We start from the raw sequence: 26015 nt of genomic DNA on the forward strand, positions 1-26015 counted from the left end.
GGCAAAATGCATCACACCTCTAAGAAACGAATCACAATGGAAATGTTAGGATAATGATGCTGATCAGCGGTTCAGTTGGTAAGGAAAAGAGCAGACTGACTCAGTGTTTAAGAAATAGCACCTTCAAACCTAGCTCCCAAGACATCAATATGTTCAATGGATCCTAGGCAAACAGCAGAGTATAAGATTGGATGCTAACCCTTTACTTGATAATCGATGTATTCACAGAGAAAAAAAAACATTACATCTGTGCACTTTTTCACTAACAGCCCACATTGTCCCAACAGTCTGTTTTTATAAATGCTGTGGATACTTAACCAAAAAGTCTCCTTCAGCTTTGTATCTTAACAACAGAATTAACATATCATTAACGCTTTTCAAGTAATCATTATCTTTATTTTCAGCCTTTAGCTGCTGTCACAGCAGCAAGTGGCACAAATATCTCTTGAGATGTTCTCCACTCCATAGAGTGTTTGTGTGGAGCGGTGGTAGCATCCTACCTCTCAGCTGAGAGGCTCAGGTTCAAGTTCTATCTGCTCCAGATGTTTACAATGATGTATTTAGAAAATATCTCACCTCTCCACAGTTGACAGAAGAACATGTAGGATCACCATCTTCATTGACATACCATGATCATAGAATCCCTACAGTATGGAAGCAGGCCATTCAGCCCATCTAGTCAACACTGACCCTCTGAAGAGCATCATACACAGAACACCCTCCCCTCCACCTACCTTTTCCCTGTAATCCAGCATTTCCCACATTCTGTCCATCTAGCCTGCACATTTTTAGACTGTGGGAGAAAACTGGAGCACCTGGAGGAAACGCACACAGAACAGGGAGAACATCCAAACTCCACACAGTTGCCCAAGGGTGGAATCAAACATCGGTCCCTGGTGCTGTGAGGCAGCAGTGCTAACCACTGAGCCACTGTACCACCCAATTGATGCTCAAAAGAATTCTTCACTTGAATTTGGGTGTCCATGGTATTTCTCCGCAGAGTGGCTATCAGCTTCTCATTCTGCGCTCCCAGCTCATGCAACAATTATCATCTAAGAATTGAAACTGTTGAGTTTCTACAGAAATGTCTGTTCTTGTTTGTTTGATCTCTCCAGCATCTGCACTTCTTTGTTTTAAATTATCATCCATGGTCTGTTCCGGATGTCATGCATCAGAAGCTGCTCTTTAGCTTGAAGTCTTGGTATTCACTACAAGCACTACACTGGTTGATTGGAATTTTAGTATCATTGCTCAGTTTGGCCAGTGGAGCACTTCATCTGACTTTCTCAGACTGGATCCAATTCTTTAATGGTTTCACTGGATCTTCTTCAGCACGTTAGAAAGCATGACTCTATTTTCTTTGTACAAGGTGCCTAATTTTGGGTTGTCACTTAACCTCGGCATGCCAAATACTCTGTTAAAGCAAACATTGTGTCCTTGAAACTTTTGGGTCATTGTTTCATCATTAATTTCTGCAGCATTCAGAGAATTGCATCTATGCATAGTTCACTTGATTTGAACAAGAGATCTATCTTTCAGATTCGATATATCTACTGAGTTGATGACTTCCAGACCTTTTTGAGCTTTTTTGTTTGTTTGTTTTCTCATTGGATTTGTAAGATTTCATACTGTGTCTTAGCTTCCTCAAATGTCTTCATAGGGAGTGCTGCTGTCAACAGTATGACAGCAATGGATATCTGTTCTACTTGCTTTATGTCATGTTAAGATGATATTGCTGGAAGTGAAATATCGTTCAATACAAGTACTTTGAAATAGAAGCCATTTGAGGAAGATGCTTGGAAGTGACTTGTGGTCATTCTTCACTGTCACTTCGTCTCTCAGTACATCCATATACTGTAAAGTTTCACAGATCCTTCTTAAATTCAGTGAGTTTTGTTCATGAAAATGCCCCCTATTTTGTTATCATCCTTGCTTATTGCAATACTGGATGGGTTAGATCCCAAAGCAAAACTTGCCTTGATAGACTGTAGGTTTTATTTTTGCTATTTGCTTACATTGTGGTCAATCACTGAACATATTCAGAAGAGGCTGCTAGTGTACTTTGAACAAAAGAATTTCAAAGTTTGTTACACACAAAAGAAAATGAGAACAAGCTGTTTTACATGATACAAAAACTATTTTAAATGGTTTTATTTGAAATATCATAAAGATTCAATTCTTTTTACCCTCAACAACAACATCAGAGGTACTCAAATCTTAGTGAAGTGCCATCCTGACTTTGCCTTAAAATTCTTTGCTCAATTTGCACAACTGTAATTGGTTTCTTTTTTTGCAAACATTTGCATTTACCTAATGATATTTCTTCAGTTTTTTTTCTGAGATCCTTCAATAAATTGCTAACACAGCTCAATTACTTTTAGACTGTTTTCCGGAAACTGCTTTTCTACAGGCTTCTGTTTCTACAGCTTCTATCTTACTGGCTTTTAAGACATGACTGCTTTGGAGACTGCTAAACTGCACTGCTTCTGTGACAGACTTATTCTAACTGAATATGCTGTTTCCATTTGAAAGAAACCAGTACACTCCACCTGACCTTCTGCTTTCTTTTACCATTCTTTCTCCACACATCATAGCACACCCTGTTGCTCAGCAACGTGTTGTTTTTCTTTTGTACCCGTGTTACTAATACACTGAATTGTTCATTTTTAATGACTTAATGCATGAAACAAAACTTCAGGCAACCCAGCTTTAGTCACAAAGCTCAAAAATGGAACTAATGTAACGTCCTCCTTTGCTTAACACACACAAAATAGAAATACAAATGGAACTTAAAGCTATTTGTAACTATGTCCACATTGGAGCCCAAGCTTCCAAATAATAACAGTTCATAGCTTGCTTGAGAGTAAGCTCTCTCTCTCTGTCACCAGACATACACTCTTGGCAGTATCTCTCAGGTGTCTGACAGTCCTATCTCCCATGAAATCATCTTTCAGTCATCCAAACTCACAGGATTCATCAAAATGTATTAGTGTGGTCACATGCAATCCAATAGTCTGTCTCTCCTCTCAGCTTTGACGTTAACCACATTACCTTCAGACATAACTTTAGTATCAACTTATATGTTAATATCTTCACAGCTTTCAGCATCTCTGTTTTCTGCTATTTCTGCTCCTCCGTGATATCTAAACTACAATACACCACGCAGCATGTTTTCCTGGTACTGATAACGTACTTATGATGCTTATTTGCTTAGTATTTTAGAAAATTGCATAATTCTATTGCTATTTAATAGTTTTTCCACAAAGAGTGGAAAAAGTTCAGACGATTTTTTAAAAAATTCACTCATGGGCACCGCTGGCTAGCCAGTATTTATTGCCCATCTTTAGTCACCCTTTAGAAGGTGGTGGTGAACCTCTGCATTACGTATGCTGTAGGATGACCCACAATACCATTAGAGAGTGAATTCCAGGATTTTGACTCAGCAACAGTGAAGGAATGATGATATATTTCCAATTGAGGAAGGTAAGTAGCTTGGAGGGTAACTTGTAGGTAGTGGTGTTCCCACGTAAATGCAGCCTGTGTCTTTCTACATGGAAGTGTGCATGGGTTTGTAAGGTGCTGTCCAAAGATCTTTCGTGAATTTCTGCAGTGCATCTTGTAGATTGTACACACTGCTGCTACTAAGCCTCGATGGTGAGGGAGTGGATGCTTGTGGATTGGCGCCAGTCAAATAGGCTGTTTGTCCTGGATGGTGTCAAGCTTCTTGAGTGTTGTTGGAGCTGTATCGATCCAGGTGAATGGGAGTATTCCATCACACTCCTGACTTGTACCTTGTAGATAGTGGACAGGCTTTGGGGAGTCAGGAGGTGAGTAACTCACTGCAGTATCTCTAGCTCCTGACTTGTTTTTGTAGCTATTGTATTTACATAGCAAGTCTGGTTGAGATTCTGGTCAATGGTAACCTCAAGGATGTTGAAAGTAGTGGATTCCTCAGTGATGGTAACACCATTGAATATCAAGGGTCAGTGGTTAGATTGTCTCTTATTGATGATAGTCACAGCCTGACATTTGTGTGGTGCGAATGTTACTTGCCATATGTCAGCCCAAGTCTGGATATTGTCCAAATCTTGTTGCATTTGAGCATGGACTGCTTAAGTTTCTGAGAAGTTGCAAATGTTGTTGAACATTGTGCAATCATCAGCAAACATTCCCACATCTGATCTTATGATGGAGGGAAGGTCATTGATGAAGCAGCTGAAGATGGTTGAGTGTAGGACACTACTCTAAGGAACTCCTGCAAAGATGTCCTGGAGCTGAGATGACTGACCTCCAACAACCACAGCTATCTTTCTTTGTGCTAGATATGACTTCAACCACTGGTGAGTTTGCCCCCTGATACCCATTGATTCCAGTTTTGCTAGGGCTTCTTGACGCTGCATTCGATGTCAAGGGCTGTCACTCTCACCTCACCTCTGGAATTCAGCTCTTTTGTCCATGTTTGAACCAAGGCTGTAATGAGGTCAGGAGCTGAGTGGCCCTGGTGGAACCCAAACTGGGTGTCACTGAGCCAATTATTGCTGAGCAGGTGCTGCTTGATAGCACTGTTGATGACACCTTCCATCACTTTGCTGATGATTGCGAGTAGATGAAGAGACGTTAATTATAATCCAAAAGAACTGCGGGTGCTGTAAATCAGGAACAAAAACAGAAGTTGCTGGAAAAGCTCAGCAGGTCTGGCAGCATCTGTGAAGCTGATCATCCTAACCATCTTTGGGTCCAGTGACCCTTCCTCAGTCGGTAATTAGCGGGTCTGGATTTGTCCTGGTTTTTGTGTACAGGACATACTTGGACAATTGTCGGTTAGATGGCAGCATTGTAACTGTACTGGAAGATCTTGGCTTTGGGAACGGCAAGTTCTGGAACACAAATCTTCTGTACAATTTCCAGAAGGTTGTCAGGGCCCTTGGTCTTTGCTTGCCTTCTTGATATCACATGGGGTGAATCGAATTGGCTGAAGACTGGTATCTGAAATGCTGTGGACCCCTGACGAGACTGAGATGGATCACCCAGTTGGCACTTCTGGCTGAAGGTTGCTGCAAATGCTTCAGCCTTATCTTTTGCATTTCTGTGTTGGGCTCTCCCATCATTATGGATGGAGATATTTATGGACCCTCCTTATCTGGTGAGTTGTTTAATTGTCCACTACAATTCACGATAGAATTTGGCTTGACTGCAGAACTTAGAACTGATCCATTGGTTGTGGGATCACTTAGCTCTGACTGTCACTTGCTGTTTATGGTGTTTGACATGCAGGGAGGTTTCTTTGCCCATGTTTAACCTGTGGTATTGAGACTCCACGGGGTCAATGTTGAGGACTCCCAGGGCAACGTTTTTTTGCACCCTTTCCAGTTTAATAACATCCTTCCTATAGCAGGCGGAACAGAATTGAACACAATACTCAAAAGGTGGCCTTAGCAATGTATTGCACAACTGTACATGATGCCCCAACTCTTGTACTCAAATGCAAAACTTTGCATTTGTCTAAATTAAACTCCATCTGCCATCTTCGGTCCATTGACCCAGCTGATCAAGATCCTGTTGTACTCTTGGATAACCTTCTTCATTGTATACTACACCACCAATTTTGGTATCATTTGCAAACTTATGAATTATGCCTCCTATATTGTCATCCAAATCATTTATATAAATGAACAACAGTCAACCCAGTACTGATTCCTGTGGAACACCGCTGGTCACAGGTATCCAATCTGAACCCTCTACCACCACACTCTGCATCCTATTGTCTAGCCAATTTTGCATCCAATTGGCTATCTCTCCCTGGATCACATATAATCTAGTCTTACTAACCAGCTCTGAAAGTTCACTCATTGCCAGCTTCACTGTTAAAGACACAGCATTATAACTGATGGGCACCTATTCTTGGAGACAGACTGCACAGAAAGACATTTACAGCAGAGATAGAGGTCACAGTACCATAGCAAGCAAGCCAGTATTCAAATGGGACACTTGTGGGTACAGTTGCATCTTTCAAAACAACGTCAATATTGTCTGTCCAAATCCTTTTTTTCTCTCCCCAGAATAAATCAGCTCACATCTCTGCATTAAGTTCCATTGACCACTTGTCCGTCTGTTTTGCTAGCTCTGTGCATGCCCTGTTCCTGTTGATTGGTGTCAGCCTCACTGTCAACCACACCTCTATCATCAGCAGATTTTGAAATATTACTTTGTTGCCACCACTTTCTCCAATTCTCCAACCTGAAAAACAACCTGTCATTCTAACATCCTCTTGTATTTCTCATTCTGTGGAAGAAGACACAGTTGCAGAAGTGAGCTCTCTGAGCAAAGCTTTGTGTCGCTTTGTGATCATTTCTTGTAGTTTCATATGGTGCTTAACAGAGACCAAATAGAGAGCACAATTTAAATGAGAAATAGTCTCCCATTGTTTCATTGTTTAATTTCTCCTTACACTGGGTATTGCTGTCTCCTATTGCCTTATTTCCACACAGGACAGCCCACATAAGGGCACGAGTGTCACTTGACTCCACTCATGGGATGTTTTCTTTCCTTTATTCATTAACGGGATGAGGGCGTCACTGGCTAGGCAGCATTTATTGCCCAGTTCTAATTGTCCAGGGGGCAGTTCAGAGTCAAACAACTTTGCTGTGGGTTTGGAGTCACATGTAGGCCAGATCAGGTAAGGATGGCAGTTTCCTGAACCAAATGGGTTTTCCCAACAATCGACAATGGATTGGCAAAGGGATGTCATTAGATTCTTAATTCCAGATATTTTATTGAATTCAAAATTCCATCATCTGCCATTGCAGGATTTGAACCCCGGTTCCCAGAAAGTTATCAGGGTCTCTGGATTAACAGTCCAGTGATAATACCAGTAGGCCATCACCCCATCCTGTGAATCACTGGCTAGACCAGCATTTATTGCCCATCCCTAATTGAGAACCAACCATGCTGTTGTGGGTCTAGAGTCATCTATAGACTAAACCAGGTAAAGATGGCAGATTTCCTTCCCCAAAGGGCATTAATAAACCATATGGATTAACATGACAATTACAACACTGCATTCAGTTCTGGTGTCCCTGCGATAGGAAAGATGTTGTTCAACTTGAAAGGGTGCAGAAAAGATTTACAAGGATGTTGACAGGATTGGAAGGTTTGAGCTACAGGAAGAGGCAGAATAGGTTGGGACTATTTTCCATGGAGCATCGGAGGCTGAGAGGTGACCTTATCAAAGTTTATAAAATCATGAGGGGCATGGATAGAGTGAATAGTGAAGGTCTTTTTCCCCAGGGTTGGGCAGTCCAAGGCATAGTTTTAGGCATAGAGGGTACAGTTTTAATGTGAGAAGGGAAAGATATAAAAGGGACCTAAGGGGCAAGTGGGTGGTGAGTGTATGGAATGAACTGCCAGAGGAAGTAGTGGAGGCTGGTACAACTACAACATTTAAAAGGCATCTGGATGGGTGTATGAATGGAAAGGGTTTAGAGGAATGAGGGCCAAATGCTGGCAACTGGGACTGGATTACTTTAGCATGTGTAGTCGGCATGGACAAGTTAGACTGAAGGGTTGGTTTCCATGCTGTACAGCTCTGTGACTCTATGACAATTAATGGTGATTGGACAGTCATCACTAGGCTCGCTTTCGATTTCAGAGTTAAAGTGAATTCAAATTTCTTCATCTGTTATGGTGGGATTTGAGTTCATGACCGGGATTTTGGATTCTTAGACCAGTAACATTAGATCAGTACACCACCACCATCACATCCTTCTAAAGTATAGAATACCTACAATACATTCCTGTTCACCTTTTTTTCATTCCTAAGAGAAAACATTTAGTTTTTCTTTGTTCATTTGACGTGAACATTGCTGGTTAGGCTAGCATTTATTGCCCATCCCTAGTTACCCAATCGGCCACATTACTGCGGGTCCAGAGAAATATGTAGTCTACACCAGATAAGGAAGGCTGATTACCCTTCCCTGAAGGCCATCAGAAAACTAGATGGGTTCTTTGGCAATCGCTACATTATGCTAGCTTTTAATTCCACATGTTTGCTGAACACAAACTTTACTACCTGCCACGGTGGTATCCTGGATTACAAGTCTATAGTGACATTACTGCTATACCACCACCTCCCCACTCATCTTAAAGAGATGAAAGATATACCTAATATTTGATATAACAGCAGCCAGCTGGAACCTGAGACGCATTTATAATTATAATTCTGGCAGCACTTCAGATACTTCACTGTGCTAAATTTACTTTTCTTTCAGCTGTTGAGGAAAAGCGATCCTGGCCTCAGCATAACATTGATTACTTTATAGCTCAGTATGAGGAAAGGCAACAAACTACATAGTTTATCATGATGCTATCATGCAGGAACAGCAACTGCCACTAGATGGAGATGTATTCCTTTGTCATGGCTTGTCCAAAGGGTTCGTGTACAATATTCTGTATTACTCGCTATCCTATTGCCCCTAGGTTTGAATTCATCACAGACTGACTTTAAGAAGTCTACTTACACGAGTGTGAATATAATCAGCCCAGTTTCTTATGACTGGTCAACAGTACAACCAAGTCTTACAAAGTCGAGTAAAATTCCAAAAGAAAATGGCAACAATTTGACCACCTCTGTTCGTGTGTGCTTAGAAAATAGAACACTTGAAAATCAGAAGTTTGAGAATGGAAGTTGCTGGATCACCAATTACAAGAAATTGCATTGTTAGAGGGGCAGCGATGGCTACAATCTTCATCGCTAGACTATTAAAACCAGAGACCCAGATAACATTCTCGGGACTGGGTTCGAATCCTGCCACGGCAGATGATGGAATTTGAATTCAATAAGTATCTGGAATTAAGAGTCTAATGATGACCATGAATTGATTGTCAAGGGAAAAGCCCATCTTGTTCACTAATGTCCTTTAGGGAAGGAAACTGACATCCTTGCCTGGTCTAGCCTACATGTGATTCCAGACCCACAGCAATGTGATTTGACTCTCAAATGCCCTCTGGACAATTAGGGATGGGCAATAAATGCTGCCATTCCAGCAATGCCCTCATCCTGTTAATGAATAAAAAATAATCTTCAATGCAGGAAAACATTTCAGAGACTTTGCATAACATGATATTTGACACCTGAGCCATTTAGAGACATTTAGACAACAGGATCTAAACTTTGATTCAACAGGTAGGTTTTGAGGAACTATTGAAAGGTGAAGAGGTGAAGGGAGACAGAGTTTTAAGGAGGGAATTCCAGACTTAGAACCAGCCATCAGGCAGTGGAACAAAAGAATTTGAGCCTAGACCGAAGTGAGATTTCCTTTGCAAATGCCCACATGCAGCTTACTTGAGTGCATGGGAAGCTAGAAGTGGAGTTTGAATTTTCCTAATCTTCGTGCCTAATTTTCATGTTGTATTCAACAACAATACCATGTACTATACAGCACATTTAACATAATAAAAGCCCTAAAGGACTTCACAGGAACAGTATCAAATTAATTTTGACACCTGGCAACATAGGGTGATTTTAGGCCAGATATCAGAATGCTTAATAAAGAGATTTTAACGAGTGCCTTAAAGAAGAAAATGGAGTGGAGAGATGGAGAGCTGTAGGTGAGGAATGTGCATAGCTTAGGTCCTATGTAGGTAAAAGCACACACGCCATTGGAATAGTGATTAAAAGTAGAATGCTCAAGAGGATAGTTGTAGATGAATGGATCCATCTTGAAAAAAATATAGGCCTGGCTGGGGTCTTGGAAGGATATGAAAACAAGGATGAAGATTGTAAAATAGATATATTGCTTGACCTAGGGCTAATGTAGGTCAATGGCTATAGAGATGATAGATGAATCAGACTTGATATTATGAGGAAGGACACAGGTAGCAAATTCTTGAATGACCCCAAGTTTATCAAGAGTAGAACATGGGACAGTGGCAATGAGAACATTGCAATAGTCAAGTTTAAAGGTAACAGAGCTAAGGTTGAAGGTTTCAGCAGCAGGGGAACTGAAGCAGATTGCTGTCAGGTGATCTTACAGAATTGGAAATAGCCTGTCATTATGACGGCTCAGATAAGCCATCAGCAGCTCACTTCAAGGTCAAGTAGGACACAGAGACTGCAAGCAGTCCTGTTAATTAATAGCAGAAGAACAACAGTTCGCATTTAGTCAGATAAGCAGGAGTGAGGATTTTAATCAACACATCCCCACCCACTTTAGCAGCACACTGATAGAAAGGCCTACCTTGAAAGGGGTGAGGATACTTACCTGCACAAAATGTTTACTAACATTACTATCCGAGAAAAGGTGCAATTAAAACAGTTATCCAGTTTTCTGTGGAGAACATTTGACTAATTTACACTTGGGAATCTTACATAGAGTCATAGACCCTTCAGTCCAACCAGTTCATGCCAACCATAATCCCTAACTAAACTAGTCCCACCTGCCTGCACTTGGCCCATATCCCTCCAAACATTTTTTATTCATGTACTTATCTAAATGTCTTTTAAGCATTGTAACTGTACACGCTTCCACCACTTCCTCTGGAAATACATTGCACACAAGAATCACTTCCTGTCTAAAAAATTTGCCCCCAAGTCTTTTTTAAATCTTTCTCCTTTTGCCTTAAAAATATGCCCCCTAGTCTTGAAATCCCCAACCTAGAGAAAAGACACCTTATCTGTACCCCTCATGATTTTACAATACTCTATAAGTTCACCCTCAACCTTCAGCACTCCAGTGAAAAAAGTTCTAGTCTATCCAGCCTCTCCTTACAACTCAAACCCTCCATTCCCAACAACATCGTGGTAATCTCTTCTGAACCCTGTTCTGCTTAATAATATCTTTCCTATAACAGGGATCAGGACCAGACAGAGTACTCCCCAAGAGGCATCACCAACATCCTGTACCATCTCAACATAATGTCCCAACTCCTACACTCAAAGGTTTGAGCAATGAAAGCCAGTGTGCTAAACACCTTCTTAAAAACACTAACTATATGTGATGCAAACTTCAAAGAATTATGTACATGAAACCCTAGGTCTCTTTGTGCTACAACACTACCCAATGCCATTAATTGTATAAGTGCTGCCCTTGTTTGTTTTACCAAAATTCAATACATCACATTCATCCAAATTAAACTCCATCTGCCACTCTTCAGCCCATTGATTGAGATCTCTTTGTAATGTTAGATAACCTTCTTCACTGCCCACCATACGACCAATCTTGGTGTCATCCACAAACTTACTAGCCATGCCTTCGACATTTTCATCTAAATCATTTATATAAATGACAATCAAAAGTGGACCCATCACTGATCCCTGTGGGACACCGCTGATTACAGACTTCCAGTCCGAAAAATAGCCCTCCAACATCGCTGTCTGTCGCCTGCCATTAAGCCAATTTTGTATCCAGTTCATAAGCTCACCCTGAATACCATGTGATCTGACTTTATAAAATAGCCTACCACGTAGAACCTTGTCAAAGGCTTTACTAAAGTTCATGTAAACAATGTCAACTACTTTGCCCTCATGAATCATATTGGTTACTTCCACAAAAATCTCAATCAAGTTTGTGAGACATGATTTCCCTTGCACCAAACCATCTGACTATCCCTAATCATTCCTTTCCTCCCCAAGTGCATATAAATCCTAACTCTTTAGAATCATTTCCAACAACTTGCCCACCACCTAAGTCAGACTCGCAGGTCTGTAGTTCCCACGCTTCTCCTGACATCCCTTGTTCAACAAATCCACAACATTAGTCCCTCTCCAGTCATGCCATACCTCATCCATAGATGATACAAATGTTTCTGCAAGGGGCCCACAATCTCCTCATTAACTTCCCACAACATTCTGGGATACACTAGTTCAGGTCCTGGAGATTTATCCACCTTCATATTTTCCAAGACTTTCAGCAATCCCTCTTCTGTAGTGAGAGTTGTTTTCAAAACAACAATATTTATTTCCCGTGTTCTCTAGCCTCCATTTTTTTCTCCACATTAAAAACTGATGTGAAATACTCATTAAATATCACTTCTGCCTCTTGAGGTTCAACACAAAGGCAACATTTTTGATCTTTAAGGGGCAATTTTTGACATTTGATGTTATGTTAAATATAAACTATATACCAATAGCATCAGATGTGTCAAATACACTGAAGCTTTCGAAAAGCAAATGTCAAGGTTTAGGGGAATGAATTAATAGGGAGATTATTTTTCTGTGAATTAAAAAGATACATATATTTGATGGGTGCTGTTGAGGGCCATCAGTCTGATTTCCTATCAGACTGATCGCCCTCAACAGCACCCATCAAATTAAGCTGCCTTAAACTGAAATGAATTTTAACAGATTTGGAAAGTGTTCTATAAGCGAGAGCACTTCAGATAATGTCACTTGATGTATCCTTATCGGTAGTGTGCCTCAGTTTGCAAGAGGGTATTAAGAGGTCCTGCAATGCTGCCTGTTCCACATCCTCACAGTATGTCATCCTGCTTTTTGCTAGTTGCTGTTACATTTCTGTCTGCTGTGGAGGCCCTGGGTCTTTTTTGAGATAGATCTGAAAAATGTTCCTGAAAGCCATTAGCTAAAAGCTTCCCTGTGGCTTTGTCAGGCTAATGTTTAAATAATGAGAACAGTGGCTCCAGTTTAATTGGCGAAGGTGCCGGTGCTGAGTACTTGCATTTCTCCTGACTTGACTTGCTATGTCCTGAGGGTGTCTGGACTAATGACACTACCTGCAGTCATCTGCACTGTACAACTTCCCACGGTTATAGCGCTCTATATGCATCTGAATTCTGTCTGCACTTTCCCTCTGTCGAAATCCAAACAGCCTGGCTCACTGGAGTTGCTAGTCATCTGCTATTTCCACCATGCTTGTTGGAAGCATTTACTTTGATGGTGCTTGTTACAGAGACAACATACAGAGATGCTCCAGCTCCTTCAGAATTAATGATCATCAAAAGGTATAAAGTGGCACTCACATAGCAAGAATGAGTGGCATCAAATGTCATATGTTGCTTTACTCCGCAACGGTATTCCAAAAACATCAACATCCTCCAGACAGATGAAGCAAAAGTGGTTCATGTGATTGTTGGGATGACAGGTAGGCTGAATTGATAAGTTTGGAGGTTGTAGCAGGAACTGACGAGAATATTTCTGTGTATCACATTTAATGGATATGGACTGGTAACACAGTGGCTCATAGCGCCAGGGACGTGGGGTTGATTCCAGCCACGGGTGACTGTCTGTGTGGAGTTTGCATGTTCTCCCTATATCTGTGTGGGTTTCCTCTGGGTCCTCAAGTTTTCTCCAGGTGCTCCAGTTTCCTCCCACTGTCCAAAGAAGTTCAGGTTAGGTGCATTGCAATGCTAAATTGCCTGTAGTATCCAGGGATGTGCAGGCAAGGTGAATTAGTTATGGGAAAGGGTGGGTCTGGGTGGAATGCTCTTCGGAGGATTAGTGTAGACTTGATGGGTTGAATGGCCTTTTTCCAAACTGTTGAGATTCTATGATTTAATGGATATTTCTGTTCATGAATGACTGGAATTCATACAAGCATTTGAATAACAAATACAGCAGAGGTAGTGAAAGAGAGCTGCCCTGCTCAGCATATATGTGAGAACTAATGTTGTGTCTTCTGAAGGTGTTATTGTAGATGAGAATTAGTGGGGGTAAGGATAGATCTTCACGGGACACCAAAGTTAATAGAGGAGGCTGAGGAGAAGCCATTCTTTGGCTATGATTAAAACCTACCAACATATAATATAGGAGCAAAAGTTGACCATTCAGCCCCTCAAGACAGCTCTGTGATTCATCATGACCATGACTGGCCTGTTCGTTTTTGAATTTCACATTCTCATCTACTCCCAATTACCCTCCATTACCTTGCCTCACAAGAATCCTCCATCCTAAAAATATTCAATGACCTTGCCTCCACCCACTTCTGAGGCAGAGTTCCAAAGTTGCACAACCCTCCAAGAGATAAAAATTCTCCTTATGTCTGTCCCAAATGAATGCAATAACTCAAGAAGCCCAACAGGAAAGAAACATCATTTATTGTTGATCACCAAAAGTGGAGCCATTACGAGTGGTTTATATAGGCTAGTCCCAAACCGGAACAGGTAATTCTGGAAAGCCATCCTTGCATCCACTTTGTCTTATTTTCTGAGCAAGATAATTTCCCAATCAACCTGTCCAGAGATGTTATGACAAACTTCAAGCTGAGACTTGAACTTAGGTCTCCCAATTTAGAGGTATGGACTCTACCAGTGCACCATAAGAGCCTTCCACTGGGTTTGCTTTATTTACATATCCAGAAGTATGTACAACCGAACATTTTTTTCCCATCACCATGACTTTTGTTTTCTACTGTTAACTACCGCCGGTAAATCACCCGTGCAGCCAGTTGGAGACTTACATGCAAAGCCTATCATAGGCAATGCAAATCATCAAATGTGAAGGAGAGGTAGGTAGAGGGGGAAGGGGCAAAACCAAAATGGAGTTGGAGAGGAAAATATAGCATTGCATTAAGTGTCCATCTGAGTTTGCTTTTTATTATAAATCAGCCAGTTCCGAGATGTTATTACACACCTCTGGAGCAGGTGGGTCTTCAACCCAGGTTTCCTGGCTCAGAAGTAGGGACACTACTACTATGCCACAAGACCCCCAAGTCTTTTTTGTTAATCCAGAAGTGTTATCAAACACACAACTGAATGACTTTCTCACCACCAAATCACCATGACTTTTTTTGAGCTTTTAACTATTAACCACCGTGACTAAATACCCCTTTTAGCCACTGACAAAAATAAACACTGCTGTAACTCAGATTGAACCATGGTTGCAAAGAGAGTTGGGTTAATGGTTGGACTTTCAGGATAGAGGTGACGATTGCAAAGTTTGAATGACAATACCTGAAGAAGGAACTCAGTGGGATGTCGGGTAATGAGAAATGGGAATATGTTTGAGTGAACAGGATGTTGGTCTCATGGACAAAAGGATCTGAGAGAGGGTGTGGGAGAAATAGGGGAGTAACTGGAAAACAATGTAAACTCAGGGACAGGGGAGGTGGAGGGTAGGGATCTTTACAACAGCAACAAAAGCAATTTACACTAGATAGTGCCATTAATGTAACAAAACATCCCAAAGTGCTTCACAAGTACCCGGCAAAGCAAAGTTGTGACACTGGATCATGTAAGGCAATATTAGGTCAAATGCTGAATAGCTTGATCAAAGGACTACATTTTCAGGATTGTTTTAAAAGATAAAATCCAGGTAGAGAGGAGGAGAAGTGGAAGGACATCACTCCAAAGCTTGGGGCAAATCAGTTGAAGGCATGGCCACCAATAGTGGAGAAATTAGAATTGTAGATGCATAAGAAACTGAATGTAGATTTTTCAGGAAAATATGGGACTGGAGCATGATAAAGAGGTATTGATGGGGGGAAACGATGGAAGGCTTTGAAAATATGGAAGAGAATTTTAACAACAAGACCTTATTTGACCAGGAGTCAGTGAATACAGGGCTAAAAGGGAAACAAGACATGATGCAAGCTGAAACACAGGCAGTAAGGTTTTGGATGATCTCAAGTTTTTGGAGGATAGAATATACGAGGCAGCCAGGCGTGCAGTAGAATATTCAAATCTACAAGTAACAAAGGCAGTGAGGGTTTCAATAGCAGCTAAGCTGAGACAGGGTGAAGTTGAGACATGTTATGAAAGTGCAAATAGGTGGTTTTAGTGAAAAATGGACATGGGATTAGAAGGTAATCTTAGAATCAAACGTGACACTATTGTTCTGATCAAACTAGCCTAATCTCAGACAATTGCCAAGGAAGGAGCTGGTGACAAGGGAACAGATTTTGCATGGACAACCAAAATAGCTTCAGTCTTCCCAACATTTAATTGGAGGAGATTTCTATTCATTAGGACGGAATGTCCAAAAACAGACTGATAACTTTGTAACAGTGGATGAGTCAGGGTAGTTGACCTGGTGAGTTACCGAAAGGGCATGAAATGGCAGAGGCAGTTGTGTGGATGGTCTCAGTCTTCAGTGACAAATACATCCATAAACTTCTTAAGTGTGGAGCTGGAGGAACACAGCAGACCAGGCAGCATCAGAGGAACAGGAAAGTTGATGTTTCGTGTCGGGATCCTTCTTTAGAACTCCATTTTGCTTCTTTTACCTTTTAGGTTTTGGATTCGTTCTCATTTAGCTTTCAGGTGGCAGCTGTTCATCATTCTACCATTCACACATCCTTTAGACAAGGATCTCATTTCTGTATTCATCTAATTTGTCTTACGCCACACTGCCTTTTGTGATTCTTTTTGTATCTTAATGCATCACAAACATTCCATTTTGTTCACTTTTACACTCTCTCTCCCTTTACTTGCTTATAACCTATTAGTGAGAGTAGGTCCTGATAGTACTTTTCTGGTGCAACCAGATGTTGTGATGAATGACTAAATTAATTTTGATGAATGGCACATGGACTTGTAGTGGTCATGGATTTGGAAAGTGTTGTCTAAGGACCCTTGGTGAATATCTGCAGTGGACATTGTAAATGGCACACACTGCTGCTACTGAGCATTGGTGGTGGAAGAAATTAATGTTTGTGAATGCGGTGCAAGTCAAGTGGACTGTTTTTCCCTGGATGGTGCCAAGCCTCTTAAGTATTGATTGAACTGCCCCAATCCATGCAAGTGGGGAGTATTAGCTTTAACACAGTGTGGAGCTGGAGGAACACAGCAGGCCAGGCAGCGTCAGAGGAGCAAGAAAGCTGACGTTTTGGGTTGGGTATTTATCACATTCCTGACTTGTACAGAAGCTGGACAGGCTTTCGGAAGTCTGGAAGTGGGTTACTCGCAGCAAGATTCCAAGACTTTGACCTGCTAATCTGCTTCACCTGGAGAATATTGCCATAAAAAGGGGTGGAGGTAATAGTGCAGGCATGGAGTTCTTGGAAGGTCTCCTCAGTGGCTGTTGGAAAGGAATTAAGACCTATCTGAAATTGGATCTTAGATAAGTAATTGACAGGGAGAGACAGTCAATGGATCCTCTGGGAGTGTTAAAGCTGGACGTAATCTGCAAAGATACCATGTAAACCATGGGGAGTCGTAGAGTAATAGGGTCATACAGCATGGGAACAAATCCTTAGGTCCAACCAGCCCATGCCAATCATGTTCCCTGCACTTGGCCCATATCCCTCACAACATTTCCTATTCATGTACTTATCCAAATGTCTTTTAAATATTGTCACTGTACCTGCTTCCACCACTTCCTCTGGCAATTCATTCCACACACAAACAACTCTCTGTGTAAAGAAGTTGTCCCTCATTTCCTTTTTAAAACTTTCTCCCCTTACATTAAAAATTTGCCCCCTAGTGTTGAACTCCTCCACCCTAGAGAAAGACTCTTGCTATTCACCTTATCTATGCCCTTCATGATTTTATATACCTCTATAAGGTCACCGCTCAACCTCCTACATTTTAGTGAAAAATGCCCCAGCCTATCCAGCCTATTTTAATAACTCAATCCCTATTTGCAGCACATCCTGATAAATCATTTCTGAATCCTCTCCAATTTAATAATATCTTTCCTGTAGCAGGGTGGTTAGAACTGCACACAGTACTCCAGAAAAGGACTCACCAATGTCCTGTACAACCTCAACATGATATCCGAACTGCTATTTTTTTTTCTATTCATTTGTAGGATGTGGGTGTCCCTGGATGGCCAGCATTTTTTGCCCATCCCTAGTTGGCCTTGAGAAGGTGGCGGTGAGCTGCCTTCCTGAACCGCTGTAGTCCCCCTGCTGTGGGTTGGCCCACAATGCTATTCGGGAGGGAATTCCAGGATTTTGACCCAGCGACAGTGAAGGAACGGCAATATATTTCCAAGTCAGGATGGTGAGTGGCTTGGAGGGGAACTTGGAGGTTGTGGTGTTCCCATTAGTCTGCTGCCTTTGTCCTTCTCGATAGAAGTGGTTGTGGGTTTGGAAGGTGCTGTCTGAGGATCTCTAGTGAATTTCTGCAGTGCATCTTGTAGATAGTACACACTGCTGCTACTGAGCGTCGGTGGTGGATGGAGTGGATGTAATGCAAATCAAGCTGACTGATTTGTCCTGGATGGCATCAAGCTTCTTGAGTGTTGTTTGGAGTTGCACTCGTCCAGGCAAGTGGGGAGTATTCCATCACATTCCTGACTTGTGCCTTGTAGATGATAGACAGGCTTTGACGACTCAGGAGGTGAGTTACTCGCCACTGTATTCCTAGCTTCTGGCCTGCTCTTGTAGCCATAGAGATCATAGAATCCCTACAGTGTGGAAACAGGCCCTTCGGCCCAACAAATCCACACCGACACTCACAGCATCTCACCCAGACCCATAACCCATAACCCATCTAATCTACACATCCCTGAACACCATGGGCAATTTAGCATGGCGAATCCACCTAGCCTGCACATCTTTGGACTGTGGGAGGAAACTGGAGCACCGAGAGGAAACCCAGGCAGACACGGGGAGAACATGCAAACTCCACACAGACAGTCACCTGAAGGTGGAATCAAACACAGGTCTCTGGCGCCGTGAGGCAGCAGTGCTAACCACTGTGCCACCATGCCATCCCACGCAAAGTTTTGAAGTCATGGCTAGAATCCTACACACCTGGCCAGTGTGGGGATTGAACCCATGACCTTGGCGTTATTAGCACCACACTCTAACCACCTGAGTTAACCGACCTCTATTGTGTTTATGTGGTGAGTCCAGTTGAGTTTCTGGTCAATGACAACCCCCAGGATGTTGATAGTGGGGGATTCAGTGATGATAACACCATTGCATATCAAGGAACGGTGGTTAGATTGTCTCTTATTAGTGATGGTCATAACCTGGCATTTGTGTGTCGCTTGACACACGTCAGCCCAAGCCTGGGTATTGGCCAGATCTTGTTGCGTTTGAACATGGACTGCTTCAGTGTCTGAAGAGTCACGAATGGTGCTGAACATTATGCAATCATTAGCGAACATCCCTACTTCTGACCTTACGATAGAGGGAAGGTCATTGATGAAGCAGCTGAAGACGGTTGGACCTAGGACGCTACCCTGAGGAACTCCTGCAGAGATGTCCTGGAGCTGAGATGATTGACCACCAACAACTACGACCATCTTCCGATGTGCTGGGTATGACTCCAACCACCGGAGAGTTTTCCCCCTGATGGCCATTGATTCCAGTTTTGCTGGCGCTCCTTGATGCCACACTCTGTCAAATTCAGCCTTGATATCAAGGACTGTCACTCTCACCTCATCTCTGGAATTCAGCTCTTTAGTCCATGTTTGAACCAAGGCTGAAATGAGGTCAGGAGCTGAGTGGCCCTGGCAGAACCCAAACTGGGCGTCACTGAGCAGGTTATTGCTGAGCAGGTGCTGCTTGATCGCACTATTGATGACACCTTTCATCACTTTATTGATGGTCGAGAGTAGACTGATAGGGTGGTAATTGGCCGGGTTGGATCTGTCTTGCTTTTTGTGTACAGAACATACTTGGGCAATTTTCCACATTGTTGGTTAGATACCAGTGTTGTAACTGTACTGGAACAGCTTGGCTAAGGGAGCGGCAGATTCTAGAGCACAAGTCTTCAGTGCTGTTGCCGGAATGTTGTCAGGGCCCATAGCCTTTGCAGTATCCAGTGTCTCCAATTGCTTCTTGATATCACATGGAGTGAATCGAATTGGCTGAAGACTGATTTCGATAATGCTCATGACCACTGGAGGAGGCCATATTGGATCGCCCACTCAGCACTTCTGGCTGAAGCTTGCTGTGAATGCTTCAGCCTTATCTTTTACAGTGGTGTGCTGGGCTCTCCCATCATTGAGGATGGGGATATTTGTGGAGCCTCCTCCTCCAGTGAGCTGTTGAATTGTCCACCACCATTCACAACTGCATGTGGCAGGACTGCAGAGCTGAGATCTGATCCGTTGGTTGTGGGATCGCTTAGCTCTGTCTATCATTTGTTGCTTTCGCTGTTTGGTGTGCAAGTAGTCCTGCTTGGTGGCTTCACCAGGTTGATACCTCATCTTCAGGTATGCCTGGTGCTGCTCCTGACATGCCCTCCTGCAGTCTTCATTGAATCAGGGTTGATCCCCTGGCTTGATGGTAATGGTTGAGTGGGGGATATGCTGGGCCATGAGGTTACAGATTGTGCTGGAGTACAATTCTGCTGCTGTTGATGGCCTTAAGTGCCTCATGGATGCCCAGTCTTGAGTTGCTAGATCTGTGCAAAGTCTGTCCCATTTAACATGGTGATAGTGTCACACAACACAATGGAGGTTATTCTCAAAGTGAAGGTGGGACTTTGTCTCCACAAGGACTGTGCAATGGTCACTCTTACCAATACTGTGATGGACAGATACAACTGCAGCTGGCAGATTGGTAAGGATGAGGTCAAATATGTTTTTCCCTGTTGTTGGTTCCCTCACCACCTGCTGCAGACCCAGTGTAGCAGCTATGGCCTTGAGGACCCGACTAGCTCGATCAGTAGTGCTGCTGCCGAGCTACTCTTGGTGGTGAACGCTGAAATCCCCCACCCAGAGTACATTTTGTGCCCTTGCCATCCTCAGTGCTTCCTCTAAGTGTTGTTCAACATGGAGGAGTACTGATTCACCAGCTGAGGGAGGACGGTATGTGGTAATCAACAGGAGGTTTCCTTGCTCATATTTAACCTGAAGCCATGAGGCTTCATGTCAATGTTGAGGACTCCCAGGACAACACCCTCCTGACTGTATACCACTGTGCCGCCCCCTCTGCTGGGTCTGTCCTGCCAGTGAGACAGGATATGTCCAGGGATGGTGATGGTGGTGTCTGGGACATTGTCTGTGAGGTATGATTCTGTGAGTATGACTATGTCAGGCTGTTGTTTAACTAGTCTGTGAGACAGCTCTCCCAGTTTTGGCAATAGCCCCCAGATGTTTGTGAGGAGGACTTTGCAGGGTCGATAGGGCTGTTTCTGCCGTTGTCTTTTCTGGTGCCTCGGTCGATGCCAGGTGATCCGTCCAGTTTCATTTCTTTAAGACTTTGTAGCGATTGGTACATCTGAGTGGCTTGCTCGGCCATTTCAGAGGGCAGTTGAGAGTCAACCATATTGCTGTGGGTCTGGAGTCACACGTAGACCAGACCAGGTGAGAGTAGCAGTTTTCTTCCTTGAAGGGCATTAGTGAACCAGATGGGTTTTTTCATGGTGAAAAGTAGATTCTTAATCCCAGACTTTTTAGTTTTAATTATTGAATTCCAATTTCCCCATCTGCCACTGTGGGATTCAAACCCAGGTGCCCAGAGCATTTGTTGGGTTTCTGGATTAATAGTCTGGCAACAATACCACTCGGCCATCACCTACCTCCATACTTAAAGGTCTGAGCAATGAAGGCAAGTGTGCTAAATACCTTCTTAATCATCCTGTCTGCCTGTGATGCAAATTCAAAGAATTATGTACCTGACCCCCTAGGCCTCTCTGTTCTTTAACACTACTCAGGGCCCTACATCTAATTGAATAAGTCTTGCCCTTGTTTGTTTTACCAAAATGTAAAACATTGCATTTATCCAAATTAAACTCCATCTGCCACTCTTCAGCCCATTAGCTCATTTGATCAAGATCTCTTTGTATTTTTAGGTAACCTTTTTCACTACCCACTATACCACCAATTTAGGTATCATCCACAAACTACTAACCATGCCTCCTATATTCTTATCCAACTTATTTATATAAATGACAAACAAAAGTGGACCCAGTACTGAGATAACAAGGTATGGAGCTGGATGAACACAGCAGGCCAAGCAACATCAGAGAAGCAGGAAAGCTGACGTTTTGGGCCTAGACCCTTCTTCAGAAATGGGGCAGGGGAAGGGGATTCTGAAATAAATAGGGAGAGAGGGGGAGGTGGATAGAAGATGGATAAAGGAGAAGATAAGTGGAGAGGAGACAGACAGGTCAAAGAGGCGGGGATGGAGCCAGTAAAGGTGAGTGTGGGTGGAGAGTTAGGGTGGGGATAGGTCAGTCCAGGGAGGACGGACAGGTCAAGGGGGCGGGATGAGGCAAATAGGTAGGAGATGAGGGTGGGGCTTGAGGTGGGAGAGGGGGAATAGGTGGGAGGAAGGACAAGTTAGGGAGGTGGGGACAAACTGGGCTGGTCTTGGGATGCGGTCGGGGGAGGGGAGATCTTGAAGCTTGTGAAGTCCACATTGATACCATTGGGTGCAGGGTTCCCAAGCGAAATATGAGTTGCTGTTCCTGCAACCTTCGGGTGGCATTGTTGTGGCACTGCAGGAGGCCCAGGATGGACATGTTGTCGAAGGAGTGGGAGGGGGAGTTGAAATGGTTCATGACTGGGAGGTGCAGTTGTTTGTTGCGAACCGAGCGTAGGTATTCCGCAAAACGGTCCCCAAGCCTCCGCTTGGTTTCCCCGATGTAGAGGACGCCACATTTGGAATAGTGGATACAGTATACCACATTAGCAGATGGGCAGGTGAACATCTGCTTGATGTGGAAGGTCTCTTGGGGCCTGGGATGGGGGTGAGGGGGGAGGTATGGGGGCAGGTGTAGCACTTCGTGCAGTTGCGGGCAAAAGTGCAAGGGGGGGTGGGGCTGGTGGGGAGTGTGGAGCAGACAAGGGAGTCATGGAGAGAGTGGTCCCTCCGGAAGGCAGACAAAGGTGGGGAGGGAAAAATGTCTTTGGTGGTGGGGCTGGATTGCAGATGGCGGAAGTGTCGGAGGATGATGCGTTGGATCCGTAGGTTGGTGGGGTGGTACATGAGGACGAGGGGGATTCTGTTTTGGTTGTTATTGCGGGGAGGGGGTGTGAGGGATGAGTTGGGGAAATGCAGAAGACACGGTCGAGGGCGTTCTTGACCACTGAGGCGGGGAAGTTGCGGTCCTTGAAAAACGAGGGCATCTGAGATGTTCGGGAGTGGAATGCCTCATCTTGGGAGCAGATGCGGCGGAGGCGAAGGAATTGGACACAGGGGATGGCATTTTTGCAGGAAGGAGGGTGGGAGGAGGTGTATTCTAGGTAGCTGTGGGAGTCGGTGGGCTTGAAATGAATATCAGTTTCCAGGTGATTGCCACAGATGGAAACAGAGAGGTCCAGGAAGGAGAGAGAGGTATCAGAGATGGTATCAGAGATTCTCTCCCCTCCCACAACTGCATCCCAAAACCAGCCCAGCTTGTCCCCGCCTCCCTAACATGTCCTTCCTCCCACCTATTCCCTCCTCCCACCTCAAGCCGCACCCCCATCTCCTACCTATTAGCCTCATCCTGCCCCCTTGACCTGTCCGTCCTCCCTGGACTGACCTATCTCCTCCCTAACTCCCCACCTACACTCACCTTTACTGGCTCCACCCCCGCCTCTTTGACCTGTCTGTTTCCTCTCCACCTGTCTTCTTCTTTATCCATCTTCTATCCGCCTCCCTCTCTCTCCCTATTTATTTCAGGATCCCCTTCCCCTCCCACATTTCTGAAGAAGGGTCTAGGCCTGAAACGTCAGCTTTCCTGCTCCTCTGATGCTGCTTGGCTGCTGTGTTCATCCAGCTCTACACCTTGTTATCTCAGATTCTCCAGCATCTGCAGGTCCTACTATCTCTGGACCCAGTACTGATCCCTGTGAAACACCGCTGGTCACAGGCCTCCTGTCTGAACAACAACCCTCCACCATTACTCTACGCCTCATACCATCAAGTCAATTTTGTATCCAATTTTCAAGCCCACTCTGAATGCCATGTGATCTAACTTTACTGTTAGTCTTCCATAAGGAACCTTGTCAAAGGCTTTCCTAAAGTTCATGTAAACAATGTTTACCGCTTGTCCTCATCAATGTTTTTTGTTACTTCCTCAAGAAACTCAGGCAAGTTTGTGAGACACGATTTCCCTCACACAAAACCAATCTGACTATCCCCACTCAGTCCTTGCCTCTCCATATGCATAAGTCCTACCTTTTAGTATCACTTCCAACAACTTACCCACCACCGATTTCATACTCTCAAGCCTGTAGTTACCAGGCTTCTCCTTACAGCCTTTCTTAAATAAAGGCACATTAGCCAACCTCCAGTCTTGATATGTGCCTAGAATTCTCCAAATGAGATATTCATTCCCAGCCTCCCCATTTAGAACAATGTACCTGTGAAGTGCTCAATTGGCATCGGACAGCAAGGTTGAGTGAAGGAAAACAGGGAAGACGGACCTTATTAGGGACCTTCTAGCACTCTGGTAGTGTCCCTACGCCTGAATGAGGAGACCAAGTTTCAAGTCACATCTGTGTAATAACATTGCTGAACAGGTTCGTTAGAAAAATGGGTTAATAAAATATACATACAAACCTCATTGGAGTGGACACTGTAACTTACAAAATGTTGGTCTTCACCTTTTATTTATGTGTAGTGACAGCAGGATCTAAATATTTATGGACTCGTCAGGTTTGTTTTATTGAACAGTCATCCTGACACTTTTCACACTTGATGGGCAGCTGGCTGCATAACTTTAAAGAAGGAAATAACTCTGTAACTATGGCCAGCAGATACTGCACAATAACTTATTCAGAAAGAAACACTGAAACACTCGAATTATTGTCGTTGCATCCCATCGGTTTCTCGACTCAACTTTTGGCAGGAAAAAGATGGTAACCTTCAGGGAATTTTGGTGAAAATTTATTCAGGAAAAATTCCATGACTAATACATCGGTAGAGCCAGACAACAGATTTATTTTGTTTTACATAATCTTAAGGATTCGAATGTAGCTTGATCTATTGTGAAATGTGATTGCAATATTTTGTCTTCAACAAATTGCCTGTTGGTCCATCCAGTGTTCTTCTTGATTGCACCTTTATGGATAACCCATTAACAGGTTGGCATGGACTCCTGTGTGGGAGACTTAAACACAGTTATTAATCTTTTGGAAATAATTGCTGTATTAAAATAGCACAGGCAGAGGAATTATGCAAAGTTTTTAAGTAGTGTTTTAAAATTAGTGTGGAAATTAAACCAAACTTGTGCTACAACAAATGCTCTCATAGCTAAATGCTACAATGAGTGCCAACAATGTACATTTTCTACCACTCCCTGAAACTATAAAAGATCTCATACATAGAAGATTACAGGGATCCCCGATTTATGAATGTCTGATTTACGAAAGCTCGTGCTTATGATCCCCATACAGGGTTGTAATTTTAATTCCCGTATGCAAATGTTTCCTCTACTTATAAATGGCTATTTTATATCATCCTGCATTGTTTTCTGACTTCTGTACAAATCAACTTGCGAATGGGGACTCCAGAACAGAATCTGTTCACAAGATGACGATGACCCATATAGAACAATAAATTACCTGTTTCTTACCAGTCCAAAGTTAAAATTAAAGTGGTTGCTTCTCAAATTTCCCTGTATGCTTGCAATCATCAGGAGAACATTAAGGTTGTGAGAAGTGCAATATATAAAAAGACCCTGAGCTTCCTGCTGCTTGCCATTTCAACATACCACCATGTTCCCTGGCCAACATCTCTGTCGAGGGGTTACTACAGAGCTGCAGAGAAGCTCAGCGCAAGCTGGAAGAACAGCACCTCATTTTCTGCTTGGGAACCATGCAGCCTTCAGGACTCAATGCTGAGATCAATAATTTTAGGGCCTGAGCACCTTCTCCCATGTCCTTAACACAACACTCAGGAACCAGGCCTTGTCATCACATAGGCTTTTACTATAGCCATTCCAATTAATAGCTATTAATTCTCCCAGGCTGACATTTACCTATTCCTTTGTCTGCCCAGCTGTGTTTTTTTCTCTCTGGGTTCCATCTCCACTTATCATTTACTCCTTGCTCCTTCCCCACTCCATCTTCAGCACATATTCCAATTCTTTTCCCAGCTACAAGAAGGGTCCCTGCACCCAAAATGTTAATTCTGCTTTCTCTACACAGATGCTGCCAGCCCTGCTGAGTTTTCCAGCAATTTCTGTTTTTGTTGTTGTTGGTAAGGCTTTAAAGTGTCAGGAAGTGATTGCTA

The 26015-nt window shown here is 43.2% G+C and overlaps 1 protein-coding gene and 1 non-coding gene across 2 annotated transcripts in view; one reads left to right on the top strand and one right to left on the bottom strand.

The window, feature by feature from the left end:
• LOC109917057 (contactin-associated protein-like 5) overlaps positions 1-26015 on the top strand; it is a 651846-nt gene that overhangs the window by 511623 nt on the left and 114208 nt on the right. The gene's annotated exons all lie outside the window — the stretch shown is intronic.
• On the bottom strand, positions 18649-18722 carry trnai-aau. The gene has a single exon. It is a non-coding gene; the product is annotated as a tRNA-Ile (tRNA).

This window comes from Rhincodon typus, chromosome 7 (assembly GCF_021869965.1).
Source record: "Rhincodon typus isolate 14 chromosome 7, sRhiTyp1.1, whole genome shotgun sequence".
Classification (NCBI taxonomy): Eukaryota; Metazoa; Chordata; class Chondrichthyes; order Orectolobiformes; family Rhincodontidae; genus Rhincodon; species Rhincodon typus.